Consider the following 20,197-nt stretch of genomic DNA (forward strand, 5'->3'; position numbering starts at 1 on the left):
GAGACTCCCTTTCACTGTGATTCTAGGTCATGTCAAGTTGATACTTAAAGCTAACTACCACAACTTTCAGCATAGCTTCTTATTTTAGTTATCTCATCTGTAAAATGGAAATTAAACCACCTGAATAAACTTATAAAATTAAATTAGTTGATATTTACAAGATGCTTAACAGTACTTGACAAACAGTATGTATTTCTAGTAAATATATATTACCTTAATGACTAAATATCATTCCTAGAAATAATTTGTAGTATTATAAATTGTAGTGCAGATGTTCAATGGTTATCTAGTGGTAAAGTATTTGAACTCTTCTTGGGCTAAGAATGAATTACATAATTTCTGCTACAGAAATTAGATGTGTTACAAATTCACTAATCTTTTCTGTGCTATGAAGTGACTATTACTATTTTAGCATCCTACCAAACATAAAAAAAATGAGAGAGAAAATAGAACGTGATCAGGTTCTCTGTGAATAGCCACCCCAATCTAGATATTTCTGACTCTAATTTAAAGAAAAATATTCAATTGTTCAAAAACTAGAATACAATCACACACACACACACACACACACACACACACACATACACACACACATAAGCAATGCTAAATGGCCTTGGAAAGTTATATATACATGTGTACACACACACATACACACACATACACGCCTACAAATAAAATTATATAAAAAGAAACTGTACTTTATATTTTTGCCTTCATCGAAAATGTTAACACTGTATGTAGTCTAAAAGAAGTATGTCTATAACTTATTTTAAAATTACAGTGGTGAAGTATTCACTAGTATTTACAAGGTCCTGGGCTTGATCTTTGGCATTACGGATAGAAATAAAGACGCTATGATTTAAAAAAAAGTATTCTTTGTGTTTTTAGTGATTTTTTCTTACATTTTTAATTATCTTATTTTCATATACAGAAATAGGAAATAATCATTAGTATTAATTTGTCCTTTGTTTATCATAAATGATCTGTTTAATTGTCATGTTGCCTTTAAGATACAGGAATTCATATTATGCATCGGTCACAGACTAGCAAACCTAAGTTAAACTAGTTAAATTATTTCAGCAGAACCACCATAGATATTAGTGGCTGAATGAGAGCACAGTCCTGCTGGTCTCCAAAGCACCATTCTGCCCATGCTGGAGTACCTCTCAATGTCAAATGAAATACATGGAATACAAATATTTTTACTTGCATAGAGTAGTTTCTCAAGGATTTTATAAATATGGAGTAATTTTGTATTTTTCTTGTAATCTCTTCTAATTTTCATGGACTTTTAGAAGTTGGTGGCATGAATTCTTTAAAATGCTTATTTTGAGCTAGACAGTGGTGGCACACACCTTTAGGTCTAGCCAATGGGAGACAAAGACAGGCAGATCTCTGAGTCTGAGGCCACCCTGGTCTATGACACAGTTAGTTCCAGGCCAGCCAGAGCTACATAGAGAAAGCCTGCCATGAAGCAGCCCAAAAAACAAACAACAACGAAGTAATTATAGTACTCAGGAGAAAAGTCCCTGCACAGTAGAGCTGGCTTTGACAGAGCTGTGTGATTCATTTTATATGTCCCATTACCAGATTGCTGAACTTTGAAATGCCAGCTCTCCCATCCTTATATCCTCAGGGCCAGCTCACTGGCACCCCTGCCACTGGAATCAGTTCTACTATGCTGCCCAGAAGAGGAGCAGGGCTAGCTGTTGTGCTCTCATGACTTCAGAGCCAGGTTTCTCACTTGCTGCAGGTGGCAGGGGGAGGAGAAAGGAGGGTATCTCTCCCTCATCTATGCCACCTCACAGGAGATGAGTGGCAGGGCCAGCTCTCCCATGCTCACACCCTCATACCCTCAGGCAGGTTCACCTGCAACTCCCGCAATGTGTGAGCCCACTTCCCCCATCCCTAGTACTCTAGTTGGCTAGGGGCAGGGGTAGTTCTCCTGCCTGAGTGTGCCCATGGGAGAGTCATCTGTCTTGGGTTCACTCTTCCCTGGCACTGGACTGGTGGTTGTCCGAGGCTCATTTTCTTCAGGAAGTGTTGGGCTACTAATCATTCAGTGTTCATATGTCAGAACACTGAGCATAGACATGGCATTTCTTGCCTCTGCCACTTACTGATGCACATGTGACACAGTAATCAAATCCACAAATCCTCCAGCGGCAGGGAAGCCACACCTTATTTAGAAACATTTACTTTAATTTCTTGGTCCTTGCACTAGTTAACCTTGATATAGGGAATAGATTATCTCCTTCTGCCTCTAAATTTAAACGACTTTTAACATTCTTCCTTCAGCATTATTTCTTCCTAATATTGTTTCTTGGGCTATCAACCAAATACAATTTGAATGGTTACCAATATTGCATAACTTTCTAATGGACAACTACCTGTGTCTCCAATTTATAACTTGTAACCTCTAAAATGCAAAGACTTTTCATCTAAACCAGGTAATAAGTCAGCTTCCAAAGTCCAGCAGGTCATATTTTCTCAGTGATTTTCCTACACAATCTCTTTATCCATTCATACTGTGATCTCAGCTATTTGGAGCCAATGATTATTTCAATCCTGGGCTGTTGGATGTTGCACACAAATATAATTTGTCTTTTTCTGGATTTTCTGAGATTGGGTTCAAGGGATCTTTTCACTCAACTAGCTTCTTATAAAATGTGTGTGTGTGTGTGTGTGTGTGTGTGTGTTGCTATGAGTGTGTTAATTAAACCTAGGGCCCTACATATGCTATGCAAGTACTCTACTACTAAGTTAGATCCCCCAACAATTTTCTGAGAGTACTGCATTTTATTTTAAAAGGATTTGGCCTATCTACATGCTAAGTACTAAGAGAAGCACATTTCCATTCTTTTTGTTATACCATTTTCTCTACCCTATGTCAACAGCCTAAAAATAGAATGAGCAGTTTAGTGTTTCCTTAGTGTTTGAAACCTACTTTACTAGTTAGTATCTATGATACACACACCCATGATTAGTACACACAGTTCTACCATGATGCCTAGCCCCTGATGCACATATATCTTCTCCCATTTATCTAATCGAACAGAAACCTAGGTATTAAAACTTGTAATTGAATTTCCAAATTGGTCAATCTTAAGATAGAAAGATCATCCAAATAGTTCTAATATAATGAAAGGAACTCCTCAAAGTCTGAGACTGGGGAAAAGGTTCAGCTGGTAAAGTGCTTATCAAAAAGCTATGACATGAGAGTCTGAGACATATCCCTAGCACTGGCTGGGGTTGAACTCTGGGCTCAGTGAGAGACCATGTCTCAAAAATGAAAGTAGAAAGGGATAAAGAAACCTATGATGTTTATCTCTGATCTCCACACACATGCACAGGCACACACACACACACACACACACACACACTACATGCACATACTCACACATATAAAACACAAACACACACACACACATATAACTAATAGTATTTTCTAGTAGTTAAAAGGAAAGTCAGAGATTCAGAACATTGAAAATATGCAGACTATTAACAATTGCTTTGAAGATAAAAAAAGCAACATGGCCAGGAATGTAAGGTAGTCTCTAGAAGCTGAGACCAATTCCCAGCCAACAGGAAACTAGGAAACTGGGACCTCAGATTTAGAGCAATAGAGATTCCTGCTCCCAAGGGAAATCCTGGAGCCTGATAATCCTATTAAGAATGAGACTTAGTACAAGGAGACAAGGATGGATCAATTCGCATTCTTCTGCATGCTGACCTCCAGTTGAACCAGCACCATTTGTTGAAAAGGCTATCTTTTTTCCATTGGATGTTTTCAGCCTCTTTGTCGAGGATCAAGTGGCCATAGGTGTGTGGGTTCATTTCTGGATCTTCAATCCTGTTCCATTGATCCTCCTGCCTGTCACTGTACCAATACCATGCAGTTTTTAACACTATTGCTCTGTAGTATTGCTTGAGGTCAGGGATACTGATTCCCCCAGATTTTCTTTTGTTGCTGAGAATAGTTTTAGCTATCCTGGGTTTTTTGTTGTTCCAGATGAATTTGATAATTGCTCTTTCTAACTCAAGGACCTCCACATAAAGCCAGACACTCTGAAACTAATAGAAAAGAAACTGGGGAAGACCCTTGAGGACATCGGTACAGGGAGAAAGTTTCTGAACAGAACACCAATAGCGTATGCTCTAAGAGCAAGAATTGACAAATGGGACCTCATAAGGTTACAGAGTTTCTGTAAGGCAAAGGACACCATCAAGAGGACAGATCGGCAACCAACAAATTGGGAAAAGATCTTCACCAATCCTACATCAGATAGAGGGCTAATATCCAATATATATAAAGAACTCAAGAAGTTAGACTCCAGAAAACCGAACAACCCTATTAAAAAATGGGGTACAGAGTTAAACAAAGAATTCTCACCTGAAGAACTTCGGATGGCGGAGAAGCATCTTAAAAAATGCTCAACTTCATTAGTCATTAGGGAAATGCAAATCAAAACAACCCTGAGATTTCATCTTACACCAGTCAGAATGGCTAAGATTAAAAATTCAGGAGACAGCAGGTGTTGGAGAGGGTGTGGAGAAAGAGGAACACTCCTCCACTGCTGGTGGGGTTGCAAATTGGTACAACCACTCTGGAAAGCAGTCTGGCGGTTCCTCCGAAAACTGGGCACCTCACTTCCAGAAGATCCTGCTATACCACTCCTGGGCATATACCCAGAGGATTCCCCACCATGTAATAAGGATACATGCTCTACTATGTTCATAGCAGCCCTATTTATAATTGCCAGATGCTGGAAAGAACCCAGGTATCCCTCAACAGAAGAGTGGATGCAAAAAATGTGGTATATCTACACAATGGAGTACTATTCAGCCATTAGAAACAATGAATTCATGAAATTCTTAGGCAAATGGATGGAGCTAGAGAACATCATACTAAGTGAGGTAACCCAGACTCAAAAGGTGAATCATGGTATGCACTCACTAATAAGTGGTTATTAACCTAGAAAACTGGAATACCCAAAACATAATCCACACATCAAATGAGATACAAGAAAAAAGCAGGAGTGGTCCCTGGTTCTGGAAATACTCAATGAAACAGTATTTGGCAAAACCAGAATGGGGAACTGGGAAGGGGTGGGAGGGAGGACAGGGGAAGAGAAGGGGGCTTACGGGACTTTCGGGGAGTGGGGGGGGGCTAGAAAAGGGGAAATCATTTGAAATGTAAATAAATTATATCGAATAAAAAAATAACAATAAAAAAAAAAAGAATGAGACTAAGAACTTTTTTCCCCTTGTACTCTCTGGGTAAGAACCAATCTTCCCAAAACCACTGTTTCAGCCTTGTGATACCCTGAGAACTGGCCATGACATATGACTTCTGACCTACAAAACTTTGAGCTAATAAATGGGCCCTGTTTTAGGCTGCTAATTGAGTAGGACTTTGTAGGACTGGAATGAAAAATTAACAGTTTTCATGATATAACAGCTAAGTTCTCCCAATGTGGGGAATCCAGGAGATTCCTCAGAGGTAGTAACATTGCTTTTTGTAGAAAAATAGTGTGTGTTAGAAGTCAGTGAGTCATTAGGTCCATCCCAAACTTAAGGGGAAAGAAATCAAGCTCTGCCTTTTAAAGGAATGAATATCAAAGAGTTTATTTCCATTATTTTCAGTATTTCAATAAAATTATTTCAATTATTTTTGCATTGTTGCAAAATAATAGCAACCATGAATGCTTTCTTAAGCCATTGCTAACCAGCAGTGGTGGAGGAGTGTTCCTCTTTCTCCACATCCTCGCCAACACCTTCTGTCTCCTGAGTTTTTAATCTTAGCCATTCTGACTGGTGTGAGGTGAAATCTCAGGGTAATTTATTTAATCCAAGTGACAAGACTCAGAAGTTCCTTGTGGTTTGCACAGTTTTGAAAATGAGGAAACCCAAGCACAGATGTAATTCGCCCAAGTTCATGGCTGCCCCCGGCTGCTGTACTTTATGCCAATTTTAAAATATTAACTCAAAACCTGGGCTTGTAGTTGCTATACTAGTTGTAATAAAGCATTTGAAAATATGCTTCATAATAAAACCTATAAACAAAATAATAAAATGCTAAGCAACGAAAACAAAAGTATGACTGAGTGAGGTCACAATCAGGTTTTTTTTTTTCTGTATTCTTTGTTTACATTCCAAATGATTTCCCCTTTCCCAGTTCGCCCCTCGCCATAAGTCCTTTAAGCCCTTTTCCCTCCGCCCATTCAGCAATCAACCCCTCCCACTTCTGTGTTCCTATAATCCCCTACATTGCTACAGCAAGCCTTTCCAGGACCTGGGCCTTCTCCTTCCTTCTTCTTGGCAATGATGTGATATGCGAATTGTTTCTTGGGTATTCAGAGCTTCTGGGCTAATATCCTCTTCTCAGTGATGGCATTCCATGTGTGTTCTTTTGTGATTGGGTTACCTCACTTAGGATGATATTTTCCAGTTCCAACCATTTGCCTAAGAATTTTATGAATTCATTGTTTTTAATTGCTGAGTAGTATTCCATTGTATAAATATACCACATTTTCTGTATCAGTTGCTCCATTGAGGAACATCTGGGTTCTTTCCAGCTTCTGTCTATTATAAATAAGGCTGCTATGAACATAGTGAAGCATGTGTCCTTATTGCATGCCAGGGAATCCTCTGGGTATATGCCCAGGAGTGGTATAGCAGGGTCCTCTGGAAGTGTCATGCCCAGTTTTCTGAGGAACCACCAGACTTATTTCCAGAGTGGTTGTACCAGCTTGCAATCCCACCAGCAGTGGAGGAGTGTTCCTCTTTCTCCACATCCTCACCAACACCTTCTGTCTCCTGAGTTTTTAATCTTAGCCATTCTGACTGGTGTGAGGTGAAATCTCAGGGTTGTTTTGATTTGCAGTCCCCTGATGACTAATGATGTTGAACATTTCTTAAGGTGATTTTCAGCCATTCAAAGTTCTTCAGGTAAAAATTCTTTGTTTAGCTCTGTACCCCATTTTTTAAAAGGGTTATTTGGTTCTCTGGAGTCTATCTTCTTCAGTTCTTTGTATATATTGGATATTAGCCCTCTGTCGGATGTAGGGTTGGTGAAGATCTATTCCCAATTTGTTGGTTGCTGTTTTGTCCTTTTGACAGTGTCCTTTGCCTTATAGAAACTTTGTAATTTTCTGAGGTCCCATTTGTCAATTCTTGGTCTTAGAGCATAAGCTATTGGTGTTGTGTTCAGGAACTTTTCCTCTGTGCCCATGTCCTCAAGGGTCTTCCCCAGTTTCTTTTCTATTAGTTTCAGTGTGTCTGGTTTTATGTCTGGATCCACTTGGAGTTGAGCTTAGTACAAGAAGAAAAGAATGGATCAATTTGCAATCTTCTGCATGTTGACCTCCAGTTGAACCAGCACCATTTGTTGAAAAAGCTTTTTTTTTTTTCTACTGGATGTTTTCAGCTCCTTTGTCGAAGATCAAGTGACCATAGGTCTGTGGGTTCATTTCTGGGTCTTCAATCCTATTCTATTGATCTACCTGCCTGTCACTGTACCAATATGATGCAGTTTTTAACACTATTGCTCTGTAGTACTGCTTCAGGTCCAGGATACACATTCCCCCAGAATTTCATTTACTATTGAGAATAGCTTTAGCTATCCTGGGTTTTTTGTTATTCTAGATGAATTTGAGAATTGCTTCTCTAACTCTATGAAGAACTGAGTTGGGATTTTGATGGGAATTGCATTGAATCTGAATAATGCTTTTGGCAAGATGGCCATTTTTACTATATTAATCCTGTCAATCCACGAGCATGGAAGATTTTTCCATTTTCTGAGGTCTTCTTCCATTTCCTTCTTCAGAGACTTGAAGTTCTTGTCATACAGATCTTTCACTTGTTTGGTCAGAGTCACACCAAGGTACTTTATATTGTTTGCGGCTATTGTGAAGAGTGTCATTTCCCTCATTTCTTTCTCAGCCTGCTTATCTTTTGGTAATAGGAAGGCTACTGATTTGCTTGAGTTGATTTTATAACCAGCCACTTTGCTGAAGTTGTTTATCAGCTGTAGGTTTATCTGGTGGAGTTTTGGGGTCACTTAAATATACTATCATATCATCCGCAAATAGTGATAGTTTGACTTCTTCCTTTCCAATCTGTATTCCTTTGACCTCCTAATGTTGTCTAATTGCTCTGGATAGGACTTCAAGTACTATATTGAAAAGATATGGAGAGAAGGGAAGCCTTGTCTAGTCCCTGATATTAGTGGGATTGCTTCAAATTTCTCTCCATTTAGTTTGATGTTGGCTACCAGTTTGCTGTATATTACTTTTATTATGTTTAGGTATGGGCCTTGAATTCCTGTTCTTTCCAAGACTTTTAGCATGAAAAGATGCTGAATTTTGTCAAAAGCTTTTTCAGCATCTAATGAAATGACCATGTGGTTTTTTTCCTTGAGTTTCATTATGTAGTGGATTGCATTGATGGATTTCCTTATATTAAACCATTCCTGCATCCCTGGGATGAAGCCTACGTGATCATGGTGAATGATCATTTTGATGTGTTCTTGGATTCAGTTGGAAAGAATTTTATTGAGTATTTTTGCATTGATAGTCATAAGGGAAATTGGCCTGAAGTTCTCTTTCTTTGTTGGATCTTTGTGTGGTTTTGGTATCAGCATAATTGTGGCTTCATAGAAGGAGTTGGGTAGTGTTCCTTCTGTTTCTATTTTGTGGAATTGTTTGAAGAGTATTGGTGTTATGTCTTCTTTGAATGTCTGATAGAATTCTGCACTAAAGCCATCTGGTCCTATGCTTTTTTTGGTTGGAAGACTTTCTATGACCCCTCCTATTTCTTTAGGGGCTATGGGACTATTTAGATGGTCTATTTGATCCTGATTTAATTTTGGTATATGGTATCTGTCTAGGAAATTGTCCATTTCCTCCAGATTTTCCAGTTGTGTTGAGTATAGCCTTTTTCGTAGGATCTGATAAATTTTTGAATTTTCTAAGTTTCTGTTGTTATATCCACCTTTTCATTTCTAATTTTGTTAATTTGAATATTGTCTCTGTGCCTTTTGGTTAGTCTGGCTAGGGTCTCATCTATCTTGTTGATTTTTTTCAAAGAACCAGCTTCTGGTTTTGGTGATTCTTTGTATGGTTCTCTTCATTTCTATTTGATTGATTTCAGCTCTGAGTTTGATGATTTCCTGTCTTCTACTCCTCTTGAGTGAATTAGCTTCTTTTTGTTCCAGGACTTTAAGGTGTGCCATTAAGCTGCTAGTGTATGCTCTCTCCAGTTTTTTTTTTTTTTGAGGCACTCAGGGCTATGAGTTTTCCTCTTAGCACTGCTTTCATTGTGTCCCATAAATTTGGGTATGCTGTGCCTTCATTTTCATTAAATTCTAGAAAGCCTTTGATTTCTTTATTTCTTTCTTGAAGGTATCATTCAGTAGAGTATTGTTCACCCTCCATGTTTATGTGGGCTTTCTGTTGTTTTTGTTGCCATTAGAGACCACTCTTACTCCATAGTGAACTGATAGGAGGCATGGAATTATTTTGATCTTCTTATATTTGTTGAGGTCGGTCTTGTGACCAATTATATGGTCGATTTTGGAGAAGGTACCATGAGGTGCTGAGAAAAAGGTATATTCTTTTGCTTTAGGGTGAAATGTTCTATATATATCTATTAAATCTAATTGGTCCAAAGCTTAATTTAGTTTCACTGTGTCCCTGTTTAGTTTCTGTTTCCTCATCGGTCCATTGAGAAGAGTAGAGTGTTGAAGTCACCCACAATTATTGTGTTAGGTGAAATGTGTGCTTTGAGCTTTAGTAAGGTTTCTTTTATGAATAAGGGTGCCCTTGCATTTGGAGCATAGATGTTCAGAATTGAGAGTTCTTCTTGGTGGATTTTTCCCTTTGACCAGCAAGAAGTTTCCTCCGTGTCTCTTTTGTTGACTTTAGGTGGAAGGTCAATTTTATCTGATACTAGAATGGTTATGCCAGCTTGTTTCCTGAGACTATTTGCTTATAAAATTGCATTCCAGTCTTTTACTCTGAGGTAGTGTTTGTCTTTGACACTGAGGTGTATTTCCTATATGCAGCAAAATGTAGGATGGTCCTGTTTACATATCTAGTCTGTTAGTCTATGTCTTTTTATTGGGGAATTGAGTCCATTGATGTTAAAATATATTAAGGAATAGTGATTATTACTTCCTGTCATTTTTGATGTTACTTTTATATTTGAGTGGTTGTCTTCTTTTGGGTTTGATGGAAGAAAGTTACTATCTTGCTTTTATTAGGGTGTGGTTTCCCTCCTTGTATTAGTGTTTTCTACCGATTATCCTTACAGGGATGGGTTTGTGGAAAGATATTGTGTAAATTTGGTTTTATCATGGAATATCTTGGTTTCTCTATTGTGATTGAGAGTTTTGCTGGGTATAGTAGTCTTGGCTGACATTTGTGTTCTCTTAGAGTTTGTATGAGATCTGCCCAGGATCTTCTAGCCTTCATGGTCTCTGGTTAGAAGTATGGTGTAATTCTGATAGGTCTTCCTTTATATGTTACTTGGCCTTTTTCTCTTACTGCTTTTAATATTCTTTCTTTGTTTAGTACATTTGAGGTTTTGATTATTATGTGATGGGAGGTATTTCAGGCTTCTTGTATATTCTTGGGTAACTCTCTGTTTAAGTAAAGGAAGTTTTCTTCCATAATTTTGTTGAAAATATTTGCTGGTCCTTTAAGTTGTAAATCTTCACTCTCATCTATACCTATAATCCTTAGGTTTGGTCTTCTCATTGTGTTCTGGATTTCCTGGATGTTTTGGGTTATAAGCTTTTTGCATTTTACCTTTTCTTTGAATGTTGAATCAATGGTTTCTATGGTATCTTCAGCATCTGAGATTCTATCTTCTCTCTCTTGTATTCTGTTGTTGATATTTGCATCTATGGCCCCTCTTTTCTTCTGAAGGTTTTTTATCTCCAAAGTTGTCTCCCTCTGTGATTTCTTAGTTGTTTCTTCTTCTGATTTTAGATCCTGGATGGTTTTGCTCAGTTCCTTCATTTGATTGTTTGTGTTTTCCTGTAATTCTTTAAGAGTTTTTTGTGTTTCCTCTTTCATGATTTTGCCTGTTGATCCAAGTTCTCCTGTATTTCTTTAAGCGATTTTTGTATTTCCTCTTTATTGGCTTCTTTCTGTTGACCATATTCTCCTGAATTTCTTTAGATGATTTTTCTGTTTACTTTGTAAGGGCTTCTACCTTTTGATCCATTTTCTCCTGTATTTCTTTAAGAGATTTATTTATGTCCTTCGTGTGTTCCTCTAACAGCATAATGACCAGTGATTTTAAATCCAAATCTTATTTTTCTGGTGTGTTGGGGTATCTAGGACTTGCTGTTGTTGGAGAATTGGGTTCAGATGTTGCCATATTGCCTTGATTTCTGTTAGTAATGTTCCTACCTTTGCCTTTTGCCATCTGGTTGTCTCTGGCTTTAGTTGTTCCTCTTATCACAGGCTGGTGCTTGAACCTCCCTCCTATGAGCCTGCAAGGCTGTTTCTGCACCACTGGATGACTGTGTTTTCCCTGGCACAGATTGATGATATGCTGCCCTACTCTTGGGTGCCATTGGAGCCCTGATGTGCCTTGCCCCAAGCAATGTTATACTTGGGTGTCTCTGTTCGGGTGCCTCGGGGACCCCCTCCAAACACCGATCACTCTGCAGGGCAAATATCCCCTGACAGAGCTGGCATACAGACAGCCAACCGAGCTGCCCTAGCCCTGGGCACAGGCAGTAGCCTGATGGGCTGCCTCCCAAGCAATGTTAGACTCGGGATGTTCTCAGCATACCTGGTGCTGCCTGTCAGGTCTGTCCCTACAATCAGTTTAATGACCATTTCCGCAGAGGAATGGGAAGTGAATAATTTAGTGTGCCTGGAAGGAAACATATAGTAGTTTTTTGTTTGTTTGTTTTTTTCTTATTACCTATAACTTTCTCTGAATGAATCAATGCTTTGAACATTGATACCTAATACATACTTACCAAATTAATGAATTGCAATGAATTGGGAACACAGCTTGTATAATAGGTGACAGATTCAAAATTCTCATAATAGATGTCAATTAGTCAAATCAAGCACAATGAAAATTTGAATTTTGGTTTTGGTTTCATTTTTGAGACAGTCTCACTATTCATTTCCCTATTAAGACCTCGAACTCAGAAGCCCTCTGCTTCTGCTTTCCAAATACTAGTGTTAAAGATGTGACTCACATGTTTTAATGATAGGCTTAGACACCCAGCACTGGAATCAGATTGAGTTTGGATGACGAGATTTAATATTAATTCTTACAGCAACAAAAAAAGCAGATGGGAGTTGACCTTAAGCTTATCCTTCATCAACTATAATTATTGGAACCTTGAATGAAACTTCTGGCTATATCTGAAGCAGAAGGATTGAAAGCTAGTTAGTCTAAACCTAGAGGAACACATTTAATGCTGGTTGATACACTGAAGTAGAGTTGCAAGGGTTCACAGAGAACAAATTAACCAGGACAGGCTGGAAGATTTCCTTTCCAAGGGATTCAGTTGGTCTAAACTCTTTCTGGCAGCTCAGCCCATTTTACTTTTCCCAACAACTGGTCTGAGCTTTTTGCAGCTTTCATTGTTTACTTTTGGGAAGAAGTAGCCCTACAGAGTCTACTCAGTTTCGGGGACTTCCTAAAGCTATTTTGAATTATTTAGTTTCTATCTAAAGAAGCTTCCCTGCAGGATAGAATGTTTCAAGGTTAGAGGAAATGGATACAAAACAAACAAACGAAGTTTCATTCTTCTCAGATGACCTTAGTTTATGTCAACTTGACAAAAATATGTCTGGCACAATAGCCATAAAAGCAAATCAGGAATGAGCTCCACAGCTGTACTTTGGAATAAAATTTCGTTTTGTTTTGTTTTGAACTCTGTGCCTGTGTGCATGTGGGAAGGCAGAGACTGATGTTGAAAGTCTTCCTTGGTGTCATTTCACTTTATTTTTTGAAACAGGATCTCTCACTAATCCTAAAATGTACTGTTTGACTAGACTAGGTGGCCAGGAAGTCCCTTGGGTACACCTGTCTTTACCCATCAGGGCTGAACTTGCACACATGTACTGTGACACCTGACTTCTTTCTATCTGTGGTCTGGGGATCCTCACTCAGGTTGCTGTGCCTATACAACAAGCACTTGACCCACTAAGCCATCTATCTCCCCAGCCCCAGAAAATATTTCAAATTCTACTTTTTTTTCAAATATATATGGGTGACTAGATGATAAAATGATATCTGCATCTTTACCATTTTCATAGTATTTTCATAAATAATTTTTATTGGATGTTTTATTTATGTACATTTCAAATGTTATCTGCTTTCCAGGTTTCCCCTCCAGAAAACCCCTACTCCACCCCAGCCCCTCCTACTTCTATGAGGGTGCTCCTCTACCCACCCACCTACTCCTACCCCACTGCTCTAGCATTCCTCTACACTGGGGCAAGGGCCTCTTCTCCCATTGATGCTAGATAAGGCCACCCTCTGCTACATATGCAACTGGAGCCATGGGTCCCTCCATGTGTACTCTTTGGTTAGTATTTTAGTTCCTGGGAGCTCTGGGGGGTCTGGTTGGTTGATATTGTTGTTCTTCCTATGGGGTGGCAAACCCCTTCAACTCCTATAGTCCTTTCCCTAACTCCTCCACTGGGGTCTCTGGGCTATTGTACGCATTTGTATCTATATTGGTCAGGCTCTGACAGAGACTCTCAGTAGATGGCTTTATCAGACTGTCAATATTAAAATATCATTTCTGATTTCGCTATCCTAAAATAAAGCCATTCAATTAAGGGTGGCTTCTACTTTACCTTTTTTAAGATTTATAGAGATTCAAGAAGGCAAAGGAATCCCCAGACTACTTTCCTCATGCCCCAACTTGAGTTCTGGAACTGTTTTGTAATCCCATCCATCAGCAATTGAAATGTCTCAGTTTGGCTCATACAGTATTCCTTTACTAACATTTATTTCCTTCCCTCCGTGGTATCTTTGGTGCCTTTATGACTTTATATTTCTCACTGCTCTTACTAAAAGATCTACTGCTTTGTGCCTTAGTTTCTCTACCTACAAAATTAGTCCTGTGGTTCATGTCATTTAAAAATTTGTGTATTTTTGCTGTTCCAAGCTAAGTACCTCTTGACCAAGGAGAGTTTTCCAAAGTATAATGTTGTGCAAATGAGAATTTAAGTTAATTAAATTCAGTGACATTAAACTAACCATAAAACTCCCAATGTGTACAAAATGACTCATTTCCAGCAAGCCCTACTTAATAACACTAAATTGTAAGGGGTTATGATTTAGATTCTGTGCCAAACAACCTTAAGACTATAGTTTAAAGGAAATCTTTAGAAAGAAAACTGCATTGCAAAAGTGATTATTTTTGATTATTCTTCCAAGAAAAAAATGTAAAGTTTGGAGTATGCTCCTATATTACAGGAAAATGGAATGAAAGAATTTCTCAAATTAGTGTAGAATTTGAGGAGAAGACCAAGTATTAATATTAAGATAGGGAACCAGTCACAAGATAGATGCCTTGCTGCAGGAGATGTAACCTGATCTTACCTGTTATGGATTCATCAAGACTTCTAACATGCAAATACATCTTGCCATAGCAAGTTCACTTGTAGGGATTAATATTAATGAAATGAATAATAGGGGGCTGGAGAGATGGGTCAGCAGTTAAGATCACTGACTGCTCTTTCAGAGGTCTTGAGTTCAATTCCGAGCAACCACATGGTGGCTCATAATCATCTGTAATGAGATGCCTTATTCTGGTGTGTCTAAAGACAGCTACTGCAATATCTATCTATCTATCTATCTATCTATCTATCTATCTAGATATGTAGATGTAGATGCAGATGCAGATGTAGATGTAGATATAGATATAGATAGATATAGATATAGATATAGATATGTAGATATGTAGATATGTAGATATATAGATAGATATAGATACAGATACAATGCATAAAATAAATTAATAAATCTTTTCAAAAAAGGAGATGATGATTAATCATTTTCTGCTGTTGTCTTATTAAGACAAAGTGACCTGGACTCCTGATTCTCCTGCTGTATAAGCCAAAGTTAATTTATAAAGCCCCACTCATCTAAGGCAAGGTAATGTCCTGGAATACTGAGAGTTGTGGTTGTCAGAAAATAACACAGCCACATGGGAAATATGGCGACCAAATAGTTTTGTCCTTAAAAACTCCTATAACACATATCTCTGTATGTAACATTTCTTTCATCAGACTAAGAGATGAGAGCTATACCCAAGCTTTACAAAAACATAGCTCCAGCTAAGCCCAGAGTATTTCTATCTCTGTTATCAACTATCTCCAGACAGAGTTCTAGAAGCTTCTAGTCTCTGTACAATCTAGTCTTCTGTAAGCCTGGACCTTGAAGGTTTCAGCTTTCAGTCTCTATCTGCTAACCTAGACCTAGCGTGTTAATAAACTCACCTGTCTAGTTCTTCCTGAACTCTCATTGGCTGGTTCAACTCAGCTCTTCTGCCCCAATTTTCTCTCCATGCTGACTGAACTGATAAAATATCTCTGGTAAAAACTTCTCCTTTCTCCCAGCACAGTGCTTAAGTAGTCTCTCCTGTCCTCATGAGAGCTGGACATCTCCTATCTCTGACTCCTTCTGTGAAACCTTTTTTCTAATTTGTCACTCTGTCTACCCCTCAATTAGACATCACTTCCCAACATAGCTTCTTCCTTCTACAAACTAACTTTACCTTAAATATTTTGAATTCAAGTTGTATATTAAGGGCATGTCTGTTCCAGCCAGAGGGATTAAAAGTGTGTCTGAATTCCAGCCAGATCACACAGACCTAGATGGTCTTTGGAGCAGCCATGTTGCTAGATTAAAATTCTTCTACATGTCTCATTACCATCCAGAGGGAATTTCAGAAAGTGGGCCTGACCATGGTCCATCCTGGCCAGTACCTAATTAAAACTTGTTTCAAATTTGGCTCAAAATTGTGAAACTGGTTTTTCTCTTGCTAATCTCAAAATTAACATTTGGAGTCCTACAGTGAGATAAAAAACACAATGACCCCTCCTCCAATTCTGGAGCAAGGCTCTTCACTCCAGGACTGGTAGGCTGCTCCAGGGCAACACACTTTGGAATATTAATCAAAAACTCTGATACACACACACACACACACACACACACACCAAAAACAAAAATCAAAAAAAAAAAGCAAACCTCTGAGACACGACTTGTGACCTGCCCCTACAGTGAGCAGCCATGCCATAGAAACCTTTCTTTTTTTTCTTTTTTTCTGCCTGGTTTCTGGATTCTGTCTATGGAGTACCCAGATCTGGGAATGGGGGAGGATCCGATGAGGGTCTATAAACCCTGTTCAGGCCAAAGAAAGGTATTCTATTTTGATATTGCACAAACACACAACTGAGAGATTTTAAGCATCTTAAAATGAAAGTTTGGAGTTTTACAGAAATTTTAAATTTAAAAAGTGGATATGTTTAAGGAACAGCTTTTTAAAATACTTGTTCATAAGTCTATGGGACATTTTAAAGTTTATAAGACATTTTATAACATTGTCTTTACTAATGTATGATTTTAATAAATAGATAAAAGGCTAAGAAAATAGGGCCACAGCTATGAGCACTGAACATTAAACTCCAGAGACTGAGGTATTCCTATTTTTGATACAGCAAGACAATGGCTTAAGCTGATAAAAGGTTTGGAGCAGTGGTTCTCAACTGATGGTTGATGACCCTTTGAAGGTCAAAAGACCCTTTCATAAGGGTAGCCCAAGGTCACATACATGTCGTGTTTGCACTACAATTTATAACAGTGGCAAATTGCAGTTGTAAAATAGCAACAACAACTATTTTATGAGGGGGTCACCACAACATGGGGAACTATTTTGAAGGATCACAGTATTGAGAACATTGAGAACCTTACCTAAGGTCTATTCACACTCAAAATACATGTCTAGCCTCCTTGTGTTTAAGTTTTACATATTTTCATAAATGAATCACATAAGAAACTGTTATATTCTGTTAATGGTGCACCATAAAAGGATTAGGAAAGTTCCCAATCTCTTTGTGGACTGTTTTTATGAGTTAAAAGTCTTATGGTGATACTAAAAGACCTTCAATTCAAAAATGTATTATTTTTTAAGGCTAAACTTCACAAGGATTAAGCTAAAATATCCTAATTTTTATAAACGCTATTAACTTATTGTAAACTGTTAAAGATAATTAAGACATTCAAGTAAGTAATCACATCATAAAATATCAAATTCAGCCTGGCAGTGGTGATCCACACCTTTAATTCCAGAACTTAGGAGGCAGGGGCAGGCGAATTTCTGATTTCGAGGCTAGTCTGGTTTATAGAGTCAGTTCCAGGATAGCCAGAGCTACATAGAGAAACCCTGTATCGAGAAACCAATAAAAAAGAAAGATTAAATTATTTAATATGTTCCAAACTATACTTGTAGTCATGCTAAATACTAATGTAATTAATTACGTGAAAAGGCTTTAGTTAGCTTACCATATACAGTTTCAAGGTATAACCTAAAGCAAGCAAAAAAGTATTGTGTAGCATAGATATACTTAATAGATAATGCTCCTTAAACATGTCAGAGATCTAGTAATACTGCATTTAAGATATTTAAGCTTACTATTACTGACAGAGATGCCAGCTCCCAGTAGTGACCCTGCAAGAATTCCAAGAAGATGATGCATTACAGCACCATTGACTCTATCTAGATTGTGATAATACTGACCAATCATGCCCAAAGTGCAGACAAGCAGGACATTGGATTGCTGATTGTCCCACTTTGCCTAGACAAATGTTCCTTGCCCAACCCCCACTCCCCACATCATGCTCCTCCTCCACAGGAAAGCCTCTCATCTTCTGAGCCTGGCCACCTAAGACTGGTGCTGTCCTAATACCTCTGCTCCCAACACCAAGAAGACTACAGGAACTTGGGGTGACAGGCCAGGTAATGGACCAGTCTCTGTCATTTTAATTGATACATAGGCCATTTGGATTATATTTCCTGCTAACAGTTTATCCTTCTCAGATCTCTGATGGTATTGATGACTAGGCTAACTATAGATTTGTCACCTTGTCAACAGCAGGCTACCAGCTCCTTCCTCTAAGGCTGCAACCACCTTATTTTATCTAAAGCTGCTAGGTCCTTTGTTAAGAAAAGGCAGACAGGTTTGTCTTGTTAACAGACTTCATATTAAAGGATAAACAGGGTTTAGGTGTAATTTTTTTCACTAAAGAAACATGCCTTGTCAAATGGATGGAGCTAGAAAACATCATACTAAGTGAGGTAACCCAGACTCAAAAGGTGACTCATGGTATGAACTCACTAATAAGTGGATATTAACCTAGAAAACTGGAATACACCAAACATAATCCATACATCAAATGAGGTACAAGAAGAAAGGAGGAGTGGCCCCTTGTTCTAGAAAGACTCAGTGAAGAAGTATAGGGCAAAACCAGAACGGGGAAGTGGGAAGGGGTGGGTGGGAGGACAGGGGGAGAAAAGGGGGCTTATGGGACTTTCGGGGAGTGGGGGACTAGAAAAGGGGAAATCATTTGAAATGTAAATAAAAAATATATCGAATAAAAAAAAGAAATGCAAAAAAAGAAACGTGCCTTGTAATGACTGTTCTCAATAATAACTACTCATGTCTCAGAAATGATTAAATGGAAAGAAAAATAACTAAAGTCTATGCAAGTTATAAAGCTTTAAAAATAATTTAAGGTATATGAATAATGGAAAATGTTTCAGATTTCTTTCCCCCTTTCATGCTATTGTTATACTAACATTTCAAAAGTTTAGAATTTTAACATTGATCAATGGATAAGTTGGTAGAGCACTGACTACTTACTATTCAGTCACAAGATTTTAAATTTCCTTTGATTGTCTTCTAAATATAGACTTAAACATACTTCTCATTGGACTAAAAATGTATATCTGGCTCCCCGAACAGGGAAAAAAATTGTTTATGCTTTTTAACCCAAGGCTATATTTGTTTTACTAGGATTGAAAGGAATCTACTTCAGCTAACTTTCAGTGTAGATTTCTATACAGATTAATGCTACTGTGGCTAGAACTTTTTTCTCCTTTTGTGAACTAAAAATTCATGAAAGCTTCAGGGAGTCATAAGACTTGGATCCACCTGTCATGGGTCTAACCAACTCCAGATTAGCACAGTATAAGTTTCCTCACCTGTCTATTGCTGAGTATATGATCTCTTTCCCTGGTTTTGAAACCCCTCCCCTTCCCCAATTACTAGGACTATGAACCTGAAAATTCCAAATTTTAACTTCTGTCCCTTGTATACTGGTCTCAGCAGATTTTTTTCTTGGCCAACAAACTCTATTCAGGAATCACCTGTGGACTGCAAACTGCTGTGCTCTGGACTTACTGAAAATTGATATAAACCAGTCCAGACTATGTGATTATTCCCCTTCCCCGTCTCTTCAGCTGGATCTGCTAACCAGATGCTTCTGATGAATGCAAAATTTATTGTCCAGCCTTTGACTAGCCTTTCAGCTCCCCTGGGCCTGACAGTGACACCCTAGTTTCAGTAGGAAGTAGTTACAGAAGAGAACAGGTCCCTTGTCCCTTAACAAGCTGAAATGCTAAGTCAAAAGGAAGCACCTTGGCATAGAGGACAAAGTAGCTACCAGCCATGCCAATTGGCAAACCAGAAAAATAGGACTGGATTTATTAATGCGTAGATTTGTTAACTGAAATAGTTCTATAATAGGATAGGGCACTTGGTCTGCTTTGTGCATAAAAAAGAGAAAGTATATGGGTTTAAGAGAAAAATTATTGCTTCTATATGAACCATTAGGAATTATCATCAGTCTGTACTAAAAAATACTACAAAAGGAAGACCTAATGCAGTATCCAGCACGGCCTTGGTGGGGACAGAATGATGTGGCTTCTGACCCTGGGACAGGGCCAGTGGACATGAGCCTGGGCTCCATGAGTGCTGGTTGCTACCATGGACATGAGGCTTCTTTGTATCATGTACATACTTTTATGTTCCTCCAAGGAATGTCTTTCCTGCTAGTGTTAATGATCCCGTGATAATCAGAGACAGCGTGAGTCCAGGAGACAAAGGTGTGGCTAGTGTCTTAACAAAACGGTAAACACTGA

At 38.4% G+C, this 20,197-nt stretch overlaps 1 non-coding gene across 1 annotated transcript; it reads right to left on the reverse strand.

The window, feature by feature from the left end:
* Window positions 1-2,039: 2,039 nt before the first annotated feature.
* Window positions 2,040-2,170, reverse strand: LOC127688244 (small nucleolar RNA SNORA17). The gene has a single exon (XR_007978649.1). It is a non-coding gene; the product is annotated as a small nucleolar RNA SNORA17 (small nucleolar RNA).
* Between the last annotated feature and the right edge of the window lie 18,027 nt (window positions 2,171-20,197).

This window comes from Apodemus sylvaticus, chromosome 6, assembly GCF_947179515.1.
Source record: "Apodemus sylvaticus chromosome 6, mApoSyl1.1, whole genome shotgun sequence".
In the NCBI taxonomy this organism is placed as follows: Eukaryota; Metazoa; Chordata; class Mammalia; order Rodentia; family Muridae; genus Apodemus; species Apodemus sylvaticus.